The sequence below is a fragment of the Canis lupus genome, chromosome 25, assembly GCF_003254725.2.
Source record: "Canis lupus dingo isolate Sandy chromosome 25, ASM325472v2, whole genome shotgun sequence".
Lineage (NCBI taxonomy): Eukaryota > Metazoa > Chordata > Mammalia > Carnivora > Canidae > Canis > Canis lupus.
In genome coordinates this window covers 1,838,952-1,854,908 of record NC_064267.1, presented here as the reverse complement: position 1 = coordinate 1,854,908, position 15,957 = coordinate 1,838,952, and the positions used below count along the sequence as shown (strand labels likewise).

Below are 15,957 nucleotides of genomic sequence, written 5' to 3'. Positions count from 1 at the left end.
AATTTTACATTTTCCCTTCATTTTTAGACACGTATATTTATTTCTTCTGCCTTTAAAAAATTAAACAACTGAATTTGGATAGCTCTAACATTTTGCCTAACTCTGGTCACAACATATATCATTCTACTGAAAGAAACTACATCTGTGCCATAAATAATTTTATTTAAAGTGAGTCTGATTAGCCAAAAAAAAAGTAGTAGTGCAAAATACTGTCAAATTAAAGTTTATTTTTTATTTTTTTATTTTTATTTTTTAAAAGATTTTATTTATTCATGAGAGATACACACAGAGAGAAAAGCAGAGACACAGGCAGAGGGAAAAGCAGGCTCCATGCAGGGAGCCAGACATGGGACTTGATTCTGGGTCTCCAGGATCACACCCTAGGCTGAAGGTCGAGCTAAACTGCTGAGCCACCAGGGCTGCCCAATTTTATTTTTTAGAATAATATACAGTAGTCGCATGCCTGGGTGACTCGGTTGGTTAAGCATTCAACTCTTGGCTTCTGCTCAGGGTGTGATCTCAGGACCCTGAGATCAAGCCCCATGTCAGGTTCTATGCTGAGAATGGAGCCTGCTTAAGATTCTCTCTCTCCCTCGCCCTCTGCCCCTCCCTTCTGTGTGTACTGTCTCTCTTTCTTTCTAAAATAAATAATTTTTTGAACGATTTTATTTATATATTTATGAAAGACACAGAGAGAGAGGTGGAGACATAGGCAGAGAGAGAAGCAGGCTCCATGCTGGGAGTCCGATATGGAACTCGATCCCAGAACCCCGGGATCACAAGCTGAGCCAAAGGCAAATGCTCAACCACTGGACCACACAGTCGTCCCTAAAATAAATAATTTTTACAAAAGGAGTAACATACATTAGTTGTGGCTGAAACTTAATCTTATACAGACATAGATTCAGATCCAAGTTCTATTTTTCAAGAGTTCCATAGCTTGGGTTTTTTGTTTTCCTTAGCGTTCAGCAGGATTCATGTGTTAAACTAGGGTAATAACATCCTTTTATTTTATATGGCTATTTTGAGAATTAAATGAATAGCATAATTTTAGGCCACCTTGAAATCTTATATATTATAGCTTTTTTTTTTTTTTTTTTTACATTGTAGCTATTCTTATGATGATATTCTCATTATAGAGAACTTGGAAGATGGAGAAAACAAAGAAAAAGCTCACATATAGTCCCACAACCATAGATCAGTGAAGATACAGCCTTGTGAGCCTTTATCCAAGATGGTAATGACTGTTTCCAGGATCCATCCATGTGTATGGCTCTCCTGTGTTCTCTGGCTTATCATGCTCCTCTTCCATCTCATGGCTGTGGCTTCCATTGTGCTGTTGAGAGGTAAGCACAGGGTGGAAAGGTCTGATCAGGAAGCCCAATTGACCTCAGTCAAGAACAGGTTTACAGTTGGCTAAGTCATTCACACATTTGGAACGCCTTCCAGCTCTGATATCCCATTGTTCTGTCTCCTCATCCATCAACAACTCTGTGGCAAAAATATCGTCTTATGCTCTGACACATTGGTTCCCTGGCATCTGCAGATTAAACATGCATTTGATGAATGGGATCTCTCTGCATCATACCAGACACCTGGCTACAACCATTTTATGTTTATTTGCCCTGGCTTCATGTCTGCACTGCCCAGATGAGTCATTTTGTAAACCTTTTGTCAAAGCATTATAAAGGGACATATATTAATGACTAAAACTGCAAGGCTCAATCTTTAAGGCCCTCTCTCATATTTTCAACAGATGTTTAGTACTTTGGCCTATTTTTCCAGGGACTGTGACTCTTAGCTATTGAACATAATAATAAATAAGTATACCTTAAATCATGTTCTGTGAGTAAATTTTCCTTTTCATTCCTTTATTTGGTTATACTCCTATTACACACTCTCTTGGTCACCTGACTATCTGCTTCTTATCACTTCATTAATTTAAATAATTTATCATGTACATTTTTGAATTTTGGTCTTGTCACTAAGGGGTGCTTCTGGGAGAATGGTTAACTATGTCAGTTTTTTCATTTTGTTATCCTCAGAGCATACTGAAGTACCTGGCACGTAGAATAGAGCCAATACATATTATCACTTTTAATAATATCTATAATGCCCTGCGCTGAGGATATAATCACATTTATTAGACAAAGCACTCATTAGCAAAGCAGACACACAACATTCATACAAATGTTCTGCAAGATTGGGCAATTCTGAGAGTGTCATTCAGGAAGATAGGACAATCATCAGGATCTCTGCCTTTTTGCTTGCGCAGTGCTATCAAAACCCATCTTAAACCAATGGCCAATTAGGGGACTATAAAATGGTAAGTCTAAGGCACAATGCTTGAGTGTGGGTTAGAAACTTAACTGTGTTCTTATAGGCACTTTAGGCTACGGTAGAGAATAGCTCTAAACTCTTGTAGTGAATCCACTTACCGTCAAAACTTAATTTCATCAATAAGAGTTCTAATAGTCATCATGGTAATAAGTCACCAGTTTTTCCTGACAGTGTGCTAGGGTATGTTTCTTATAATGGAAATACAATTACCAGATGGCTTGTAGTAGCTTCCCCAAGAGACAGAGCTGAGGGCCAGTCCCTGTTAAAGCGTAAACTGGCTGGCACATATGTAATATCACACTGATAAACTGAAGCATTTAAAGTGAGCTGGTGACTCTGTGACACTCTATTCAATGCTACGGTTTAAAAAAAAAGAGGAGGACCTTCCAAGGCTGGGTGAAGGAAGCGCCTTCTAAGAAGAGGGGACAGTTTGCAGCACCTCGGACCTTCCAAATCTATTTCTACCTCAGATCCTTTGCACTTACTTTCCCTTCACCTGGAAGGTTCTTCCCCTAGGTGTTCTCATGGGTCCCTTCATTGCATCACTCATGGTTCTGCTCAAAAGAAAAAGCTTCCACAGAGCATTTAGACTTTCTTTCTTTTCTTTCTTTCTTCTTTCTTTCTTTCTTTCTTTCTTTCTTTCTTTCTTTCTTTCTTTCTTTCTTTCTTTTTCTCTTTCTTTCTTTTTTTTTTCTTTTTATATGTATTTGTTTAAATCCTTGCAAAAGATGATTATTTTCACATGCAAAAAAAAATCACTAATTAAAAAAAAATCATCTCTACTGATATGTGTAATGTGGGAGAATGATATTAGCACTGGGCAGAAAATCAGCAGATGTGGGTTCACTTCCCAACTGGCCACTTACTTCAAGCTGTTTCTTCATTTTTAAGTGGACATGCCAACACTAATTCAATGAAGCTAGTCCAAGATATAGCACATGCAAAGGGGGTACTCTACCATTGTATATGCACTAAGTAGTTTAGTAAAAGTCAGGTTTAGTGAGATATTCACCTTCAGTAAAATTCACCCTTTTTAAATTCAATGAGTTTAGCCTTCACCACGATCAAGATATAGAATATTTTTATCACTCTTAAAAGTTCCTTTATGCCCCTTATCAGCTAATCATGTCTCTCAATATCCAGCCCTGACAACCACTGATTTAGGATTATGTCCCTAATTTCCAAAATGTCATGTAAATTTAGTATGTAGTCTTTTGAAAGAGTCTGGCCTCTTTCCCTAAACGTGGTGCTTTTAAGATGCATACACGCTGTTGGGTAAAAACAGTAGTTTGTTCTTTTTCATTGCTGAGAACTGTTCCATTATATTTATTAATTGTAATTTGTTTATCTATCAACTATCTGAATGGTTGTTTCTGGGTTTGAATTAGTACAAATAAAGCTTCTGTGAACCTGCTTGTGTAAGTCTTTGTATGGACATTTGTTTTCATTTCTCTGGGTAAATGCCTAGGAAGGAGATTGTTAGGATATACTTTCTTTATTTTTATTTTTTAATTTTTTTTTAATCTGAAAAATTTTTATTTCGAAAGTTTTGAGCTGCTTGTATTTCTTTTTCTTTTTTTAAAAAAAAGACTATTTATTTGAGAGAGAGAGCACACACGAGGGGTGGAGGGGCAGAGGGAGAGGGAGAAGCAGGCTGAGCAAGGAGCCTACCGACTTGAGGCTCCATCCCAGGATCCCAACGTCTTGACATGAGCCAAAGGCAGATGCTTAACTCACCGAGTCACCCAGGCTCCCCTGAGCTGCTTGTCTTATTTCTTAAGTGGTGAATTTGCCTTTAAGAAAAACTCTCCATTTTTTCTGAGGAGGAAAAAAGGAAAATTAAGCACCTACTTATCAATCTAGAGAAACATCTAAATGCAAGAAGGTGAACAATGGTGACTCTCCAGGCTGAGAATTAGGAGCTATTTTTAGTGATATAAACTAGATAGATGTTTTAACAGAACTAAGTAATTTCCTTAAGTGAGGGATAAGAATTCCTTAGAGTTCTGTGTGTTCTCCAGTGAACATTTGTTTGTAAGAGTATGGAGACACAATAAAGGGAAGAGAATAAAGACATGCACACCTTTTTTCCCCTTAAATACCACGCTAGAGAAAAAGACTGAAGTGATCATAAGAGGATATTTTGGGATTTTCTTTTTTTTAAGATTTTATTTATTTATTCATGAGAAACACAGAGAGAGAGGAGAGACACAGGCAGAGGGAGAAGCAGGCTCCCTTTAGGGAACCCGATGTGGGACTTGATCCTGGAACCGGGATCACGCCCTGAGCCAAAGGTAGATGCTCAACTGCTGAGCCACCCAGGTGTCCCTGGTTTTGTTTTTGTTTTTGTTTTTGTTTTTGTTTAAGATTAATATAGGCTCTGGAAAAGTACATATGTAGGACTTTATGATATTCAAAGAACTAAACCACATATTGGAGTGGAGTTTATTCTGAAATAATAATCTTAAAAATCAAAGTATATCTGAAAATAAATACATCTAAAAAACAAATAAACGATATTCCTACTGCCTGCATTGTAAAAAGTTAATTATGAAAAGCAGGCTTTACATGAATGTGAGGAAAAACCATGGCCTCTTCTATCCAGAGCCAGAAAGGGGAGATTTGCTGTTGACTCTGAGACATAGGAATGTATATACATACAATGAAATATTACTCAGCCGTCAGAAAGGAAAAATATCGAACATGTGCTTCGAGGTGGATGGAACTGGAGGGTATTATGCTGAGTGAAGTAAGTCAATCCGAGAAGGACAATCATCATATGGTTTCACTGACACAGGGAATATAAAAAAAAACAGTGAAAGGGATTATAGGGGAAAGGAAAGAAAATGAGTAGGAAAAATTGGAGAGGGTGACAGACATGAGAGACTCCTAACTCTGGGAAACGAACAAGGGGAAGGGGAGGTGGGCGGGGGGATGGGGTGACTAGGTGATGGGCACTGAGGGGGCACTTGATGGGATGAGCACTGGGTGTTCATTTGATGGGATGAGCACTGGGTGTTATGCTATATGTTGGCAAATTGAACTCCAATAATGACATGGGCAGAGCTAAGAGTGAGGAGCAGGTGGAAATTAAGCCCTGCCCCTTGAAGCCAGGCTGCAGGAGATTCTGTGGTCTCTGAAATGCTTAGTCCATTATTTTATTCAATATATTTAAATAAAATATAGTACATTGTTGAATGGAGTATATTTTAAAATGTCTAGTTAGTCTTTTTGTGGTTTTAAATTGCTATAAAATATGTTTCTTTTCTGCAAGTGATGTTTAAAGGCCAGGAAGTCACTTACATTTTTATTATTTTAATGATATTTTTTGTTAAACCATATGGCTCTGCCTTGTCATTAATTAGACATTAACCAAAGAACCCATCACATTCAAGCAAGAGCTAAACTCAGCAAAAATCAATATTTTTAAATCCTAGCCTCCAGCTCTTCATGAAGATAGGTCTTGGAATAGAAGCTTGCCACACTGGAAGGAAAATTTTTGAAAAAGAAAAAGGCAAAACAGACCAGCTATAAAACTTTTGTTTTACTTGTCAAAATCTAACTTGAAAATAATTCTCTAAGCTATGTCTATACTGTTGATTGTGGAGGCCAAGAAAAATCAAGGCCATTCTACCTCAAGTTTAGCATTAGCACAAGTACAGCCATCTTAGGCCCCTGGGAATAGAGCTGAACTTTACAGGAAAAACTGCAGAATGTCCTCAATGTCCTTGGCAGGGAATCCCATATCAGAAAGACAGTAAAGCTCAGAATGCCCTCAGCGGAGAATCCCGTATCAGATCTTAAGAAACTCCCCCACCCTTTCCTCCATATCGGAGTGGAAAAAATTCCTCCAGCCCTTCTGAAAATCCCCTAGACCAGCCCATAAAAAACCCAGCTATAACCCACCTCGGGGTCCAAGTTCCTGCTCCGCTGTGTCGGGTGTACTTGGACGCAAGCTCCAGCTTGTAATAAACCCTCGTGTGTTTGCATCGGGGTCAGCTCCTCGGTGGTTTCTCGGATTCACAATCTTGGGCACAACATTGATCTATAGAAAACTTTTAATATCTAGCATAGACCCAAGGGGGCCCATTTTAGAAACTCATTAATTTTGTATTGAATCAATGTAAAAAAAAGAAAAAGAATTAACTAAAGTATATAGTCCAGGCTACCTCATAGAGACAAGGTTCAGAGATGTCAAGTGCCTAGCCAAAGTCACATAGTCAGAGTCACTAAAATGGTACTAGACTATGTGTTATTTGGTTATCAAACCAAAATTATTTCCTCTACTCTACAAACACCTTGGACTTGGGTTTTTGAAACTCCAATTCAGTTTTAAAACTAATTTTTTTTCCTAAAGACATTTTTCCCCAGTGATGGTGAATTTTATGTGTCAAATTGGCTAGACTAGGGTACCTGGTTGTTTGGTCAAACAGCAGTCTAGATGTTGCTGTGAAGGTATTTTTTAGATGTGATTAAAATTTAAATCAGATTTTCGATAAAGAAGATACCTCTCCATAATGTGAATGGGGCTCATCCTATCAGTTGAAAGTTTTAAGAGAAGAGACTTATGTAGAAGGAAGAAATTCTCTCTCCAGACTGCCTGCGGATTCAGGAGTACAGTATCAAAAGCGAAGTAAGTCAGAAAAAGAAAGACAAATGCTATCTGATATCACTTATATGTGGAGCCTAAAAGAGCCAAACTTGGAAAAACAGAGAATAGAGTGGTGGTTACCAGGAATTGGTGTGGGAGAAATGAGGAGATATTGGTCAAAGGGTACAACTTCCAGTTATATGATTAACGAGTTTGGGGATTTAATTTACATCATGGTGATTATAGCTAATAATTCTTCTTCATTTACTTGAATAATGTTAAGAAGAGATCTTTAAAAAAAAAAGCTTTATTTATTCATGAGAGATACACAGAGAAAGGCAGAGACACAGACAGAGGGAGAAGCAGGCTCCCTGCAGGGAATCTGATGCAGGACTCGATCCCAAGACCCCAGTATCACGACCCGAGCCAAAGGCAGACGCTCAACCACTGAACCACCCAGGTGCCCTTAAGAAGAGATCTTAAATGTTTTCATCACAAAAAAGAAATGGTAACCATGGGATGTGATAGACATGTTAGCTAATGGTGGCCATAACTATTTTGCAATATATGCATGTATCAACACACTGTACACTTTAAACTTACACAATATAATGTATCATTTATATCTTATAAAACCAACTTATAAAGCTGGGGGTAAATTACTCTTGTGCCCAAGATCACGAATCTGAGAAACCACCAAGGAGCCGACACCGATGCAAGTACACGAGGGTTTATTTGCAAGCTCGAGCTTGGGTCTAAGTATACCCGACACAGCGGAGCAGGGACTTGGACCCCAAAGTAGGTTACAGCTGGGTTTTTTATAGGCTGGTCTAGGGGATTTTCAGAAGGGATGGAGGAATTTCTCAAGTTTTGTGTACATTCTGATATGGGGTTTTCAAGGGCATTGAGCTCTGTACTAATTCTAATATGGGAATTTCTACCACGGGCATGGGCTCTGTTGTCTTTCTGATATGGGATTCTCTGCCGAGAGCAATTCTGAGCTCTGCTGTCTTTCTGATATGGGATTCCCTGCTGAGGACATTCTGCAGTTTTTCCTGTAAAGTTCAGCTCTTATTCCCAGGGGCCTAAGATGGCTGTACTTGTGCTAATGCTAAACTTGAGGTGGGATGGCCTTAATTTTTCTCAGCCTCCACATTACCAGCCTGCAGTCTGCCCTGCAAATTTGAAATTTGCCAGCCCCCACAAGTACATGAACCAATTCCTTAAAACAAATGAGCCGATTCCTTAAAATACAAGCCTATTTACATCTATCATCTATCTATCTATCTATCTATCTATCTATCTATCTATCTATCGGCTCTGTTTCTCTGGAGATTTCTAATATAGTCTCCAATAAAATTTACAGATGAACAGAATTTTTTAAAATGTGTGTTGTTTGATAGGTCAAGTAATATTCTGGGCGCTGAGCAATAAGAGGACTTTAGGGATCATCTTAAAGCATTCTGAGTGGAAAAGGGACCATGAAGTTGCCTCATCCTGGGGTAGATTGCTATGAAATTGTATACACTCAATTAGGCATGGTCCTGAAGAATGAGATAATCCATCCAGTTGCCTGGTTCTTGCTGGGGGTCCAGCTCTCAGACCTGTTCTTGCTGGGGGTCCTATAATCCTCATCTTTCAATAGACTTTCTTCAGCCATCTTCTTGAGATTGGGCTCCTTTCTTGATAGAAAATTTTCTATACTTTTCTCTAGGAAACATCTCAGCTCAAAATTATACTTAAACATTTCCACTGAAATCTTTCTCTATCATCATATTAGGCAATCTATGCAGGAAAAACTCAAGCTATATTTATCCACTTTGATTAATACAAATAAATCCCTATTAAAGATTTTCATGAGCAAGAATCTATATATACAGCGCTATATATAAGTTTTCACAGCACTCTAATGTAGAGGTAAAATTATTATGTAATGCAAGCACTGTAAAAGAGGGGCCTCTGAAGAGTGAGGGGTCCCTCTAATTCCTCATTATTATTATAGCGACATCTCAACTCAAGGAAAAACCTACCCATTGTCATAAACTAAGATTATCTCTATTTAATTAGTTGTTGGGTTAGAACTCTGTGAGTTCTGTCAACCCCCTCGCAAAACTTTCCCCAAGCCTCAGACTTACAGACTGTTACTCATCTCAAAGACTTATCTATTATAAATTCTTGAAGGAAATCCATTGTATTCTCCATGCCATGAACTTCCTCCAGCATCCCCATCTCAGGAGCCCACCATGAAAGTGTCTTCCCTAGCCTGGCAAGCTTGGCCTAGGGCTGCAGGAGGAAAACAGTAGAAAAATCATTTCCCGGAGAGAGACAGCTTCCTCTCCTCATGACTCTGAGGATGCCAGAGTGATTGATAGCTGCTAAATCCTAATCAGCAAGTTAATTTATGTCAAATCTAGAAACAGCCAGCAGCTTGGATTAGAGGGTTTCCTCCCAGGGAGCAATCTTTTCCCTTGATCAAACTTCTGCTATGATCTACCGACCTGCCACAACTCACAAAGATCCGAGGTGGGAGAGGTCACAGAAATTCACCAGAAGGGGAGAAAAAGGCTGTGCTCCTGTCTGGAGGGAGGATGAGAAGGTACCAAGAACTCACCATTTCCTGCTGGCCTGCAATTCCGGGTCTGTTTGTCCTCTGCTCACTCAGCCTGCGTTCACTCAGAGCATGCACTGAGCTGCAAGGTTAGGCACATACATTTTTACACATGTGGAAGTGTCAACTTCTAACACTGATGGCAGATGACTTTACCTCGAGATCACTTTGCTTCTCTTGAAATTTGTTTAAAAAAATCTGCCTGGACTTTATTCTGAAACAAGACAGTATTTATTTATAATTATTTCTTAGGTATACCATGCATGCTGCTCAGCAAGAGAAATATAATGGACTGGGGATCTCAGTGGTTATGCTGCAGAGAAGCCAGACAGATTATGTGCTTATAGACACTCAAACAATGTTAGGGTCATTTGTTACACAGAGTTGAAGATTGAGTTTTATTATTCTGGTTCATAAAGCAGGGTTACTCTTACTGAAAAATAGTTAATGGGCTGTCACCAAATAACCACCTAACCTCTGGTACCAGCCAGGGTTCAACTAAAGAAGCAGTGCCATTAGGTGATATATATTAAACAATTCATTGCAAGAATTGACTCCTGCAGTTGTCAGGGGGTAGGAGGAGGCAAGTCTGCAATCTGGGGAGGCTGTAGGCCAGGCGGGGCTGGAAATCTCATCCACACAGACACGATTAAATCTGTTAGCAGAATTTCTTCTTTAGGGCAGCTTCCACTTTGCTCCTAAATCCTTTCAACTGATTGAACCAGGCCCACCCAGATTATCTAGAATAACCTCCTTATTTTAAGGTCACCTGATAAGCAACCTTAATTCCATCTACAACTCTAATTCTCCCTTGTCATATAACATAACGTATTGACAGATAGTGGACATCTTTGGGGGCTATTTTTCTGCCTATACATCTCTCTAACAACATTTTTGTTGTTGTTGTTGTTGAGGAAGAGAGAAAATCTCCTCACACAGGTCAAGAAATACTACCTTCTGCCCTAGCACCGTCTCTCAAATCATCCCCTAAAAGGTACCTGAACTGGTTTTCTTTTTAACGTCCCTACGGTGGGTGTCACAGAGAACTAATTTTCCTTGGCTGATGGCACTTGGATATGAAGGAATTTGTGAGAATTTTCTCCACCAATACTTATTGTGTACAAGTGGTTGCTTCCAAACCCCCAAGAAAGTATTTTAAATTGTCACTCGATTTTGAAAGAAGGTAAGATTTAAAGAAAATGAATTGGATGTTGCTACAGGCCAGAGAAATCTATTGGGGTAGGATGATGTCGGTGACATTCATTTATTTGGACAGTATGGGTTGTATTTTTTCACTCAAGTCTCAAAATAATAATCTGACAAAGATAATGATTGAAGATTAAATTATATCTCATGCATAAAAACACTTTTAAAAGGTGAAAGCACTATCACTACACCATTAAGAGTCAAATTCTAGAGCCTAAAACGACCAGAAATCATCTAATTTCATCAAAGATACGATGCACTTGCTTTTTTCTCTTCAATACTTTCTTTGATGCCTCTTCTGAAAGTTCAGCAGAAAGTTTTCTCCAGAGGCTTGGACTTCCTCTCGTGTTTCATATCTCAAGTTACTAACCTCATTTTCAGGGCAGAACAACTTATATATAATTCATCTTTACATTTCTAAACTCATGAAAATGACTTTCAGTTTCCAAAGAGTTAGTAACACAAAGTAAGCATTGCACATATTTTTAACATTCGTGTCCTCTAATGTTCCTACAAAATGTTATCTTTTGGTTAAAGATAGAGTTGGGGCATTAATGTGGCTTTTTTTTTTTAACATTTATTTATTTATTTTAGAGAGAGAGCATGAGTGAACATGAGCAGAAGGGACAGAGGGAGAGGGAGAGAGAATCTCAAGCAGTTTCAGCTGAGGGTGGAGTCCAACACAGGGTTCAATCTCACGACCCATCATGACCTGGGCTGAAATCACCAGTCAGACATTTAACCAACTGAGCCACCCAGGTGCCTCATCCATTGTCTTCTTTTGTGTTTGTTACTGCAACCTTCACCTCAACCATACCTTGTGCTACAGTCCCAGCGTCCCACCACCAACCATCTCTGTCCTGTTTCTGGGCACAACAGATTTCAATGCCTATAGTACCTTCTCTACTGCTGATCACCTTCGATAGTTGCCACTTGCCTTTCAAATGTCAGCTTACATGTCTCCTCATTCAGGAAAGCTTCCCTGACCACTCGCAAACTGGGTCAGCTTCTTCTCCAATGTGATCCTCTGCCCTGTGCTCACCCCTTATCCTACCTTTAGCACAGTGTATGGATCTTTCTTGTTTCGTTCTCTGTCTTCTCCTGAAGGACTGTCCATCTTTCTATCCTCAATGCCCAGCACAGTCAAGGCTCTGAGTACATATTGTGGAATAAATGAGTGAATGAGGAACTGAAAGAAGGAACCATGTGGCCTCTCATTCCCCCAGGCCTGGGCACAGTGTCCACTAAATTGTCATGCCTCCATCCACTTCTCTTCTCCCTCTGAGGAATGCATGGGTATCCTGTGGTCACTGCAGATGCTTAGTGTCCAAGAACAGTGCTTCCAGAGGCCTGTGGATGATTTCATGCACCTGCTCTTTGTGGGTGACCTTGCCTTAGAACTTTTGATGTTAACTGTGACTCATAAGAGATGCTGAGCACATGACATGCTGAATTAGCTCCATGACACGTGAGAAGCCTGATCGAAGTCTGGGCAGCTGGTAAGGCATGAGCTGTGACTGTCACCATCTAAGTCCTGTGAGAAATTGATTCACATAATGCTTTTAATAAGCTTATATTGGGAGAGGACAAAATCAGAATTTGGATCTTTATTTGTAGAAACATTCAATAGCATCTTAGAAATATCTTCTTTTAAGTGAATTTCTGGCAAGAATTGACATTATTTGACAGAGAATTGCAGCTCTGAGTAGCATTGCCCTGAAAGTAGTCTTTCTATTCTCTTTTGAAACACTGCTGGTCCTTGGTAGTTTCCCCATCAATCATGCTCAGCCTGCCTGCTGGTTTGTCTAGTGAGACTCATGGGAAAGACATTCTTCCTTCCCTTTCTTTTCATTCTCCCCTTGTGGTGTAGAAGAGAGGGAAATGGAGGAAGAGGAAATAGATTTGTTTAGTGATTAATGTGAGAAAAAAAAATCAATCTCGCCCTGGCCTAATTTGACAGCTGACTTTTCCATCAGGACTGATTCCTGTTGTAAATACATGCAATAGTTTACAGCTTTTGTTCTTGATTTTAGCATGCAGGTGACAAGAGAGTCCAAATAACAATCCCAGCAAGGGAATTGGCTTCTTAAAGATTACAAACATCTAGTTGTTAACCATTTGACCGCTTTAAGTTAGGAAATTTAATCTTCCTGTTTTATTTCTTCATTATTCATAATATCTGCTCATGGAGGGGCCTTTAGTTCCTTTATATATATTTTTAAAGTATATAGTGACTGCCTGCTATATGTCAGACTCTGCTGAGTGCTAGTGAGGCACCATCTTTGTTACTGTGTGTATGCTCAGTGCTGGAAAGATACGTTAATTATGTCATAGCCCTAATAAATGTAAAATTATAATTGTAAAGATGGCAAAAGAGAAATACACAGCTCTATCAGTTAGTTATTTCTGATAGCAAGAACCAAAAGGTACCTCAGCACCAATGAAAAATCAAATTTCTTTAGTCTTGTAGTTCAGTGAGGATCAGTGAACTAAGATGGGCTTCACTGGGGTGGCTCTGCTGACTTGCCTTTCATGCTCCTCTCGGGCCCAGCAGGCAGCCCAGGAGGGTTCTTCTCATGGCAAGGGCAGAGACATGAGAAGACAAAATGAATTATGCATGACCTTTTCAAAATTCTTCCCTGTTATCCACTTTCATGTCATTAGCCAGTGGAAACCAATACCAAGCCCAACATCAATGGATGGGGAAAAATATTCTTCTCTTGGAAATGGGGAGAATAATAATAATCCAACTTATGGCACTGGCTCTTGGAGAGTACTTTGTGGATGATTTAAGTAGGAGTGAACTAAGTGAGGCAGGAGATGAACAATTTGACTGGTGAGAAGGGACATGGTGAGTTTGAGTTATTGAAAGAAGGTCAATGAGGTTGGGGATCAGAGGATGAGCAGCAACATGAAGTAAACTAAATCTAGAGGGATAAAGAAGGGCCAGAGCACAGAGTGATTGGTAGGCTATGTTAAAGACGTTGAATTTTTATTTCAAAGATTCAATATTTAGTCCTGGAAAGGTATTTATACATCATGCTATTTATTCTCTTTCCCTCCTTCCTTTTCTTCTTTGTAAATTTGGGACAAAAATGAAAGCATATAATTATTATACAAAAGTATAAAACTAAATAATATGGATATAGTTTTCAATATATACTTTTAAAAAGTAACAGCAAGCCAGGAATTTCTTTAGTTTTTTAATTTTTTCCATTTTGAGTGGTTTATTCTACTTTATGCTTCTTCCTAAACTTAAGATAATACCATGGTTAAATTTAAGCAGAAAATTGATGCTACAAAGTGATCTTTTTAAGATGGTCTGGCTAAATAAATAAAATATTCTGGCAATAGCATCTGAAATTGCATTGCATCTTATATTAATGTGGAATATTTGTGCATTTTGCTCAAAAAGTAATAAAAATAGCACACTGAGTAAATCTAGATACTTTTCTTTTGCTTATCCATATTTCAACTATGCATATTTGGTAAGTGGACTCAAGTCAGAGGCCTAGTGTAAGCCTTCTCTTGCCTCATTTCCTCCTTACAGAATATTCTAATTTCTACTCAAAGATACATTTTTAAAATTTCTTGGCAAAAAGTATTTTAATAATGTGAAATATATCTAGGATAAAAATACATTTTTGATCCAGTCCAGGATAATTCTGAGAGCGAAATCAAGACCCATTATGAATAACATATAGACCAAGACTATCCTGGGCAAACTGGATATCTGCTCATTCTAAATATATCCAGGTAGAATTAAGCCCCTTAAGACAAAATGCGGTTCTTCTCCCCTGTATGGCTAGGAAGATGATTACCAGTACAGGGTCTTGTGCATGATACCGGAGGTGTGATTTAACTTGGGAATTACAAAAGCTGACAAAAGATTGGTTGCTAATGACTGGAAGGATAAAGCATGTCTTCTGTGGAGAATTGTGTGTGCAGAGAAGGTACAGGCTCTAGGGTCTGACAGACCTGTGTTTACCACTCACAGTGCACTGGGGACACATTGTGTTACCATCCCATGCCTCGGTTTCCTCTTCAGCAACGCAAAGACTTGTGAGAATCTGATGAGATAATACGTAACATATAGTAAACATTCAACAAAGGTTACTATATGTAGGAAACTAAAAAGATTACATAGTGGATTATGGGACCAATGTCCAGTTCCTCATTGGTGATAACCTTTAAGTAAGGTGACCAAGAGACAATTTCCAGTAGAGCCCCCTGTGTACCCCAATTTCCTTGTCCCCTGAGCTGTTTTAGGACACCTGCTGCTTTCTCCAAAGGCCTTGTTATGCATTTCAGAAAGTGCCTGGTTTTTGTATTGCAGATGCTACAAGCAGACACTGTTGACTGAATCCTCATGAACCACCATCTCGAGATCTTTTTTTCCCTCCTGCACTCTCTATGGGATGCCAGCTCTCCATGCCACCTGTGGATGGACACAGTTGCTCTCTGCTGAGATCAGAATTGGACACAAGGTGGAAGTGGAAAATTTTCAAACGTTTTTTTGGAAGTAAGAGATTTTAAGCTTAAAACAACAGCTGAGAGTGGGTCTCTTGCACAGCTTCCCAACACTTCCTAATATGATCTAGTGAAAACAGTTCAGGGATAGTGTTGCTGAATTATTTCCTCCTTTTGTCTTTGGGCTAAATTTCATCAACACCTCTGTGTAGTTATCTAGTCAGTGTCAAGATGCTACCCCATCCCCAGATGCCTACCAGGATTTCAGCCAGATTTTTGTTGCTCACTCTGGATAGCAATATTCCAAATGTATTTAAGAGAGCACTTGCACACCAAACCCACTTTCAAGGTCAGATGGGGCTGGGAAATGCTGTGCACCATGGCTCCCTCTTAGAGATTCATAACTCATTAGCATATTAAAGACTGGTATGTCCTTCAGTAAAGACATTGGGTCAACTTTGACTCAGCATAACACAAATTTATTTGACCATGGTGCCCTTTGGTCATTAACAACTATTAATAATCATGGCACTAGTAAGGGACTTCCACAGATAATGCTGCTCCATAAAATACCATTCTTTTCCTAGTTATCTCAGTTGTTCCTTTAAAAAACATCTGCTTTTGGGCAGACCTGGTGGCGCAGCGGTTTAGCGCTGCCTACAGCCCAGGGCGTGATCCTGGAGACCTGGGATCAAGTCCCATGTCGGGTTCCCTGCATGGAGCCTGCTTCTCCCTCTGCCTG

General features: G+C 39.2%; 1 long non-coding RNA gene across 1 annotated transcript; it reads right to left on the bottom strand.

Annotated features, from left to right (window-relative positions):
• Positions 1 to 207: 207 nt before the first annotated feature.
• Positions 208 to 10,089, bottom strand: LOC118355205 (uncharacterized). The gene is made up of 3 exons (XR_004817216.2): positions 9,543 to 10,089; positions 4,078 to 4,158; positions 208 to 1,336 (listed from the first exon to the last, which is right to left on the bottom strand). It is a non-coding gene; the product is annotated as an uncharacterized LOC118355205 (long non-coding RNA).
• Between the last annotated feature and the right edge of the window lie 5,868 nt (positions 10,090 to 15,957).